Source organism: Hippopotamus amphibius, chromosome X (assembly GCF_030028045.1).
Source record: "Hippopotamus amphibius kiboko isolate mHipAmp2 chromosome X, mHipAmp2.hap2, whole genome shotgun sequence".
In the NCBI taxonomy this organism is placed as follows: domain Eukaryota; kingdom Metazoa; phylum Chordata; class Mammalia; order Artiodactyla; family Hippopotamidae; genus Hippopotamus; species Hippopotamus amphibius.
The window spans coordinates 133,020,320-133,029,900 of NC_080203.1; positions in this window are offsets into that span (position 1 = coordinate 133,020,320).

Below are 9,581 nucleotides of genomic sequence, written 5' to 3' on the forward strand. Positions count from 1 at the left end.
TAAAAAAAATACGTAGATAGGCATGTCCCTGGTGGTGCAGTAGTCAAGAACCTGCCAATGCAGGGGACACGGGTTCCATCCCTGGTCCAGGAAGATCCCACATGCCATGGAGCAACGAAGCCCACGTGCCACATCTACTGAGCCTGTGCACTAGAGCCTGTGAGCCACAACTATTGAGCCCATGTGCCGCAACTACTAGAGCCTGTGCTCTGCAACACGAGAAGCCAACAAAATGAGGAGCCCACGCACCACAATGAAGAGTAGCCCCCGCTCACCACAGGTAGAGAAAGCCCGTGTGCAGCCACGAAGACCCAACGCAGCCAATAAATAAATAAATAAATTTATTTTTAAAAATAGGTCGATAAATATAGAGGGAACGCAAAGGTGGCCACACTGCATACGAGTTCATGATGAAGCAGGAAGCTCAGGGGTTACCGAAATTAGGGCCAGTGCATGTAAATAAAATCGTGCTACAGGATGCCATGAGTAGCACCCGATAGATAGCTGTGGGGGTCTCTTCCAAAAAGTGAATGTTACGAAAAATAAAAAGCAGCAACTGCAACAACAAAATGAGGGGGAAACGGTGGAGTTTAAAAGCCTAAAGAGAGGTGACCACATGCCACATGTGCATCTTTTCTATTTACTCGTATTACTGTGTATACCTTCCCCAGCCCTGTCTCGGAATCCACGGAGCAGGTGCATCTGAGGTCCAGCCTGGTGGCTGAAGGTGCAGGTGAATGGGGGACGCTCCCAGTAGATGGGGACGCAGGTATGAACGCAGAGTGGGAAGAGCGGGGACGCCCCGTCTGCGCAGCTCCAGGCGGGGTCCCGTGGCTCTCTAGCACCTCGCACGTGTGGGAGACCCAGACCTCCAAGCGCTCTGTACTTCTCACCAGACCGTGCATGCAGGCCGTGACCTTGCCCTTGCTTCTGCTCCCCCACCCTAATGTGGAGCTCGCCATCCCATCCAAGGGAGGTATTTCCCAGACCCTGCAGGGGTAGCAAGACCTGACAGTAGAGGCTTTACAGAAAAGCACGCCCGTGAGACAAAATCACCACTCAGGGCACACGTCCTGTGCCCTTGAGTTTTGGGTGGTCCTGTCTTTAGGAGCCTGCCACGCAGACATGGAAACAGTGCTGTGTAGGGAAATGTTTATACCAGGGATAAGTTTCATGGGTTCTGCTGACTGCTGATTATTCTTGAACGGCCGCTGAGAGCGTGAGAGATTCAGCGCCCTTCAGTGGTTCCCAGGGGTGCCTCTCACCCGTCGCTCCACGATTCAGTCCATTGACGAGCACGTACTGTGTAAGTTTCAGCTGTGGAAGGCTTTGCAGAGGGCAGGGATAGAAGACAACAGAGCCCAGGGACCTTCCCATACAGGAACCTCCGAGGAGGACGGGGTGGGCGAGATGAACACACACCAAAAGGCTCAAGGACGATGCAAGTGAAAGTTCCAGTCGTACGTGCAGTGCTGCCCAGAAAAGCCCTGAAGTCATCACTTTTCACACCATTTATGAAGTTTTGGATGGGTGACCTACCTCTTGTGCTTTGTAGATCCTTAGCTCTTGTTTCAGGATGGGACTCCTTTTTTTCTTTTGGTGGGATGGAAGAGTCTTGAGATTTCATACGCTGAGGGAGAAAATACAGGGGAGGTGATGCAGGGATGAAAAGTGGGGTGATGGGGCTGGAGGTGAGAAAGCACGGGGGCGTCTTTGGGGAAATGACAGGGCGTTGGTCAGCCAGAAGCCAGAGATGGGTGAGTCCCAGGGCCTGAGAACCAGGGATGTCCCTGGTGTTACTCCGAGTGCAGAGGAAGACAGACGTCCTGCTCACACAGTCGGACAGAGAGCAAATTCAACCTTCCTCTGCCTTTGCTTCCACCCAGGCTTTTGGGCGATGGGGTGACAGCCTCCCACCCTGAGCTTGGGGCATCTGCTGTACCCTGTCCACTGATGCAGGTGCTGACATCTTCCAGAAACACACTCACAGGCACACCCAGAACTGATGTCCAGCCAGCTACCTGGGCACCTGTGGCCCCGTCAGGCTGGCACATGAGGCTAACCACCTGAGTGTCCAGTGCCCGCCTGGGCGGTCTGGACTGCGTCGTCTGAGCTGAGCTGGGGCTACACCTCCCGACACACCCTTCTGTGTAGGTTTTCAGACCTCGTTCACTTTCCCTTACTCCAGCTTTAAGGCTTTCCTTGCATTTCATTCTTGTAACATTTGTCTAAGCTTAAACTAGGTGATATTTTTACTATGAGCATCACGTCTTCCTTGTTCTCTCCCTTACAGAAGAGCAAACTCATAGAGGGACACAGTAATGGACAAACAGAATTTGGTCTTCTCAAGGGGATCTCTTATTCTTCCTCTTACACCATGCTCATTGTATTATAGGGTTCCTGTGAGCCCTGAAATTGTACATCTGCATTTACATTTTTTTTTCATTGATGTATAGTTGATTTACAATGTTGTGTTAATTTCTGCTGGACAGCAAAGTGACTCAGGTATACATGTATATACATTCATTTTCTTTTTTAAAAAAGTTAGTTATATTTGGCTGCATTGGGTCTTCGTTGCTGCACACGGGCTTTCTCTAGTTGCAGCGAGTGGGGGCTACTCTTCATTGTGGTGCGTGGGCTTCTCATTGTGGTGGCTTCTCTTGTTGTGGAGCATGGGCTCTAGGTGCTCGGGCTTCAGTAGTTGTGGCGCATGGCTCAATAGTTGTGGCTCGTGGGCTCTAGAGCACAGGCTCAGTAGTTATAGCACACGGGCTTAATTGCTCCATGGTATGTGGGATCTTCCCGGACCAGGGATGGAACCCGTGTCCCCTACATTGGCAGGTGGATTCTTAACCACTGAGCCACCAGGGAAGTCATATACATTCATTTTCACATTCTCTTCCATTGTGGTTTATCACAGGATATTGAATAGAGTTCCTTGTGCTCTACAGGAGGACCTTGTGTATCCATCCTATAGATACTAGTTTGCATCTGCTAATCCCAGACCCCCAGTCCATCCCTCCCACTCCTAGCTCCCCCTTGGCAACCACCAGTCTGTCCTCTTTGTCTGTGATTCTGTTTCTGTTTCACAGATATGTTCATTTGTGTTGTATTTTAGATTCCACATGTAAGTGATATCATATGGTATTTGTCCTTCTCTGTCTGATTTATTTCACTTAGTATGATCATCTCTAGGTCCATCCATGTTGCTGCAAATGGCATTATTTCATTCTTTTCTTTATGGCTGAGTAATATTACATTGTATATACATACCACATCTTCTTTATCCATGCCTCTGTTGATGGGCATTTAGGATGGAAATGTCTTGGCTATTGTGAATAGTTCTGCTGTGAACAATGGGGTGCACGTATCTTTTTGAATTAGTTTTCTTTGGGTATATGCCCAGGGTGGGATTGCAGGGTCATATGGTAGCTCTATTTTTAGTTTTTAAGGAACCGCCATCCTGTTCTCCATAGTGGCTGCCCCAGTTTACATTCCCACCAAAAGTATAGGAGGGTTCCCTTTTCTCCACATCGTCTCCAGCATTTGTTATTTGTAGACTTTTTAAATGGTGGCCGTTCTGACTGATGTGAGGTGATACCTCACTGTAGTTTTGATGTGCATTTATCCAATAATTAGCAACATTGAGCATCTTTTCATGTGCCTGTTGGCCATCTGTATGTCTTCTTTGGAGAAATGTCTGTTGAGGTCTTCTGCCCATTTTGGGTATGAGTTGTTTTTGTTTTTTTCTGTGATGTCTCCTTTTAGAGCACAGTACAAAGATATACTATACCCTGAATAAACAGCCACGGTAGGAACAATGATCAGTTCAGATCAAAATGCTGTTAACATTCGGTACAAGAGCAGTGCTGTACAACGGAATAAAAAATAATTTTATGGATGATGAACCTTCGTGTAGCCTCTGTTCAGACAGGTTTCATTTCAGACTGGTCAGATGCATGACCTAGAAGCTGTCAATGCCAGCTGCTAAACGTACGTGTCTTTTCTAGCCATGCTTTCTCGCTTAAATCCTTCCGTGATTGTGTGCACTCTTTCGGGGGTTAAAGCGTTGGCCGAGAGAACGTGTTTTAGCCACAGACATATGTGAGTATTTGGAAAGCATGGCCCCTGAAATAGAGGGAAATTTTCAGTGAGCACGCTGAGAAACGCGTAGCCATGCTTTAAAGCGCATAGGACTTAAACAGCTCCTGAGTGATTAGAAATTGTCCTCCTGTTACCCATCACCCTCTTTAGAAAGTTATTAGGCTGATATCTTAGTAAGAATTATATAACTAATATTAGGAGAATGACAAATAGTTTCCTCCAGAAGGTTAACTCCTGTGTAACTAAACCACATTACTAGTAATTATTAAAGAGAGAAATTATCTCTGGAGCAGAACAAAAGTGAAACTCTTTACGTTAGAAAGTCTGTTTTATAGACTCTAGAAAAAAAGCACATTCACATATTTGGGGATTTCTTTTGTAATCCTTCAAGGACATTGGCCCTAGTGTGCAAATGCTCAAAATAATATTTGACCTGGGTGTGATATTCATCCCACTCCTTGGGGTTCCGTAGACAATCCTTTGATGCCCATTTTGAATTAAATACACACACACACACACACGTATATAAATGTAAAGCAGGGTTCTGCAAAGTTCTTAAATATTTTAGTATTTTAAAATCTTAAACATCCTAAAAGTAAATATTTTAGACATTCCACTTGGTGAACCAAGATTCAAGGTTGAGGAGATTAATGTAGGTATACATACAGCCATTTAAAATGTAACCTTTTGGAAATGTTCAGACCAGTCTTAACTCACCAGCCCTTCAAGAGCACAGATACAGGCAGCTGGCCAGATTTGGCACACAGATGGTAGTTTTCTGACCCCTGTTGTTTTGTTTGGTTTGTTTTTTATAAATTTATTTATTTATTTTTGGCTGCGTTGGGTGTTTGTTGCTGCGTGAGGGTTTTCTGTAGTTGTGGGGGCGGGCCTCTCATTGTGGTGGCTTCTCTTGTTGTGGAGCACGGGCTCTAGGAGCACAGGCTTCAGTAGTTGCAGCACGAGGGCGCAGTAGTTGTGGCTCACAGGATGAAGAGCGCAGGCTCCGTAGTTGTGGTGCAAGGCCTTAGTTGCTCCATGGCATGGGGAATCTTCTGGACTAGAGCTCGAACTCACATCCCCTGCATTGGCAAGTGGGTTCCTAACCACTGTGCCACCAGGAAAGTCCCCTGACCCCTGTTTTTAAAGTATCAAAAAGGGTCTAAATTATCTCATCAGCAGTGATTTTAATTGTAATGATAGCTTTCATAATCACCGTCACTGAAATCCACTTGTTAAAGCTTATGGAATCATTTCGCATACACTACCTTGTGTGATTGATCCAAATCCCCGCTTCCCAGCTGTCATCCTAAGTGCCATTCCATTGGGAGCTTTGGGGCAGGAACCAATTTCATTAAACTCAGTGAGGACAGAACCATCGTTTGTCTGAGACGTTCATAAAAGGGACATAATTTGTGGGATCAGCTGTCACATGCATGGTGGCCCAGCAGCCCTGTGCACTGTCCTCTTGACATTGCCCTCAACAAGACAGGATTTAGTGGGACTTCCCTGGTGGCGCAGTGGTTAAGAATCCACCTGCCAATACAGGGGACATGGGTTTGATCCCTGGTCCAGGAAGATCCCACATGTTGCAGAGCAACGAAGCCTGTGTGCCACAACGACTGATCCTGTGCTCTAGAGCCCTCGAGCCACAACGACTGAGCCCGTGTGCCACAACTACTGAAGCCCACGTGTCTAGAGCCCGTGCTCCATGAGAAGAGAAGCCACGGCAATGAGAAGCCCGCTCACTACAACAAAGAGTAGCCCTTGTTTGCCACAACTAGAGAAAGCCCACATGCAGCAATGAAGACCCAACGCAGCCAATAAATAAAATAAAACAAATAAAATAAAAATAATTTTTTTTAAAAAGACGGGATTTAGAGAAAAACAACAAGCTAAACACAATACCACGTAATCCTTGGAAGGACGTTCAAGGATAAAAGATGTGTGCCCAGGTTTCCAGTCCAAACTTTGGACTTTCCCTGATTTGCATCGATGGTCCTTTACTGAGTAGCACGTTTTAAAGATCGCTGAACAGATGCAATTTTTATCACAGAGACTTCTATGCATTTTTTGGAAGTCCTAAGCAAGACACGCCCAAACTCACCTTGCAGAAATCATCCTTATGTATGAGACAGTCGACATTGTCAAATTAAGTATTGAGTATTACAGAAAAAAAAGTTGGTCGGGGAACAGTTGTCCTGCTGGACCTCAATATTGATGTTATAGAGAAGAAAATGGACGAGATGTCATCTCATCAAAGTGCTGGGAGACAGGAGATCAGTAAATGTCATGGTGGAAGACATGTCACTGATTTCTGGACATTGAAGGTGGAGCAAGTTGTAACCTCAAGGTCAGGAGGTCCAGCTCTCTAGCCTCTTCAACAACCAACGATCATCCGGTGGTTACGAACCTGTTTTTCCCTCTGCTCCACACCCAGCAGTTTGAAATTGAACTGGAAAGACTCTATGATCCCAACCAGCTGTAACCATCACTACAATGCCTATCTTTTCTCCAACTCTTGCTTTTAGAAATAAGCTCACAAATGACTTGATTCCTATTACCTGGTCTGTGCTTCTTGAATTACCATCACTGTAACTATTCCATAGAAAATATCTTGGAAAGACATGATGGTTACATGATGTGATGAAGGTGCTAAGTATTGTTACAATGGCAATCATATTACAAATAGAAATACATCAAAAGAACATGTTGTACACCTAAAGTGCACACAGTGTTAAGGTCAATATATTTCAGTAAGGGAAACACTACTGATGGCCTGCTTTTTTGTGTGTGACCTATACAAACCAACATAAACCACAAGGATGCTGAAAGGGCCAATGGAAATCACTCCTTCAGGCGATATCATTTCTCCTTTTGCTCACCTACGCTATCTTTGTACACTGAAGATGCATTGATTATTTTTAGATTAAAGGGAGTTAAATATTTTAAATTGTGGTAAAATACACATAACAAAATTTACCATTGTAACTATTTTTTAATGTGTTTATTTTTATAGGTTATTTTTTATATTTATTTTATTTATTTCCTTATTTTTCATTTTGGCTGCATCAGGTCTTCATTGCAGCACGTGGGCTGTTCGCTGCAGTGCAAGGGCTTCTCTCTGGTTGTGGCATGAAGCTTTTCTAGTTGTGGTGAGCAGGCTTCAGGGCATGTAGGCTCTGTAGCTGTGACACAGGGGCTCCAGAGCGCGTGGGCTCTGTAGTTTCTGGCACTTGGGCTCTCTAGTTGAGGCGCACAGGTTCAGTAGTTGTGGCACGCAGGCTTAGTTGCCCTGCAGCATGTGGGTCCTTAGTTCACTGACCAGGGATCGAACCCACGTGCCCTGAATTGCAAGATGGATTCTTTACCACTGGACCACCGGGGACATCCCTGTAGCTATTTTTAAGTGTACGGCTTGGCGATATTAAACACATTCACACTGTTGTGCAGCCATCACCACCATCGATCTCCAGAACTCTCATCTCACTAAACGGAAGCTCTGGCCCCATGAAACACTAACTCCCCATCGCCCCTCCCCCGGCCCCTGGTACCCACCGTGCTACTTCCTGCCTCTACGATTTTGACTATTTTCAGCACCTCGTATAAGTGGAATCATACCAATGTGTCCTTTTGTGACTGTCTTACTACTCAGGATTAGCCAAGGGAATTTTGTAAAGCTTGTTTCACAAGACATAGAATTATAGAATACAATAACCCCAATTTAGAAGCCTTTAGAACAAGTTTGGGTGGAATTTATTTCCCTCTAAAATCCAGCGATGGGTTCCTAGTTGTGCAAAGATGAACAATGTAATTAAGATGCATGTATTCCTCCTTCAAATGGTGTCTACTTCCTATAAAAAAAAAAAGATTGGGGCAGATTTCATAGTGTAGTCAGGGGATTTAATTAGGAATTTAGTACTGAGAGGGAATGGTTTCCAATTAAAGAAACTAGGGCACGGGGTAATAGAGAATAAAAATGATTTAAAAGAACTTTGGAAACGTACCCTGAAATGTCCGTGTAATGTGATAATGGTGATGTTCGTGTTTCTGGGGAAGTTGCTTCCAATAATAGCCAAATGTGCTCAGTCCAGAATAACAACATAACATGCTTTTAATATCAGTTATCTTCTTAAATGGTCACCCCGTTTTTGTCCTTATGTTATACGAAAAGCCTTATTAGACACGCTGTTTAAGAAAGATGCGAAACAGCTAGAGTTTAGCGGCACCGTGAAGGAATATTCTTTCCTGAGTTTAAGACACAAAAAGAACCAATCGTTTTAAAACAATGTAAATTAATTTGAATACACAGATGACTAACAGTTCTAAAAATAAAATATACCATCAACAAAGAGAAAAGGCAAGAATCTGTGAAGACTGTTCACCCCAAATGTCTATGATTAGTATCAAGAATATATTATAATACACTCAAACATATAAGAATATGTGTATATAATATGTCTATGACATACAGTTGAATTGAAGACCAAAGCCGGGAATAGAGGCTAGGGATAGCACATCATCCTAAAAAACCTCCCACTAAAAATCCATGATAATCTCAAACTTGCATTCTAATGCTGACAATAGTCTTAACATATATAAAGCTTAAAACGGCAGTGCATGAATGTACACATTTGTAACAGTGTATAAAAGTACACACACACACATTTTCCAAGAAACCAGAAAGAAGGGGAAAAACCTCCACAGAAAACAGGAAACGAATAGCACTTAGAAGACCAAAACCTGAATGGCACTAACATTCTATGTCCATTACTATGGACAGGGAAATTCAAGTTAAAACATCAATAAGACTCCCTTATGTTGGGCAGAAATTTAAGTCAGGGAGTCTCAAGCACAGAGGAAACCATGAAGCAGAAAGGGATCTCCGTACTGTTAGATGGCGTGCAGATTGATCAAACCACTTTGGGAAGACATCTCAAAGCATCAGTTCAGTTAAAGATGCACTCAGCTCTCCACCCAGCTGTCTGCTCCACAGAAGCTCACACATGGGCACAGAGTATAGACAAGGGTGTTCACAGTTACTTGCTCGTAATAATGAAAAATTAGAAACTGCCCACATTGGAATAATTAATTATAAGTAAAATGAATAAACTGTAGTTATAAGTATCCGTTTAATCAATCTCAAGCTGAATTATGAGTAAAAGAGGTGACCTTCAGCATGATACCATTTGCTTAAGTTTTAAACATGAATAGATCAATACGTGATAGATAGACAATAGATGGATGATGGATACGTGTAGGTAGGTAGGTAGAGAGCTAGATATAAATAGATGACAGATGAGATAGATGATAAATAGATGAATAGATAGATACACGGAAGGAAGGAAGGAAGGGAAGCAGGAGAGAAAGATAGATACGTAGATACAAATAGATGATAGGTGAGATATTATAGATAGATGGATAGATGAAAGGAAAGAAAGATATTGATAGAAACAGGATAGACACATATGTATTAGCGT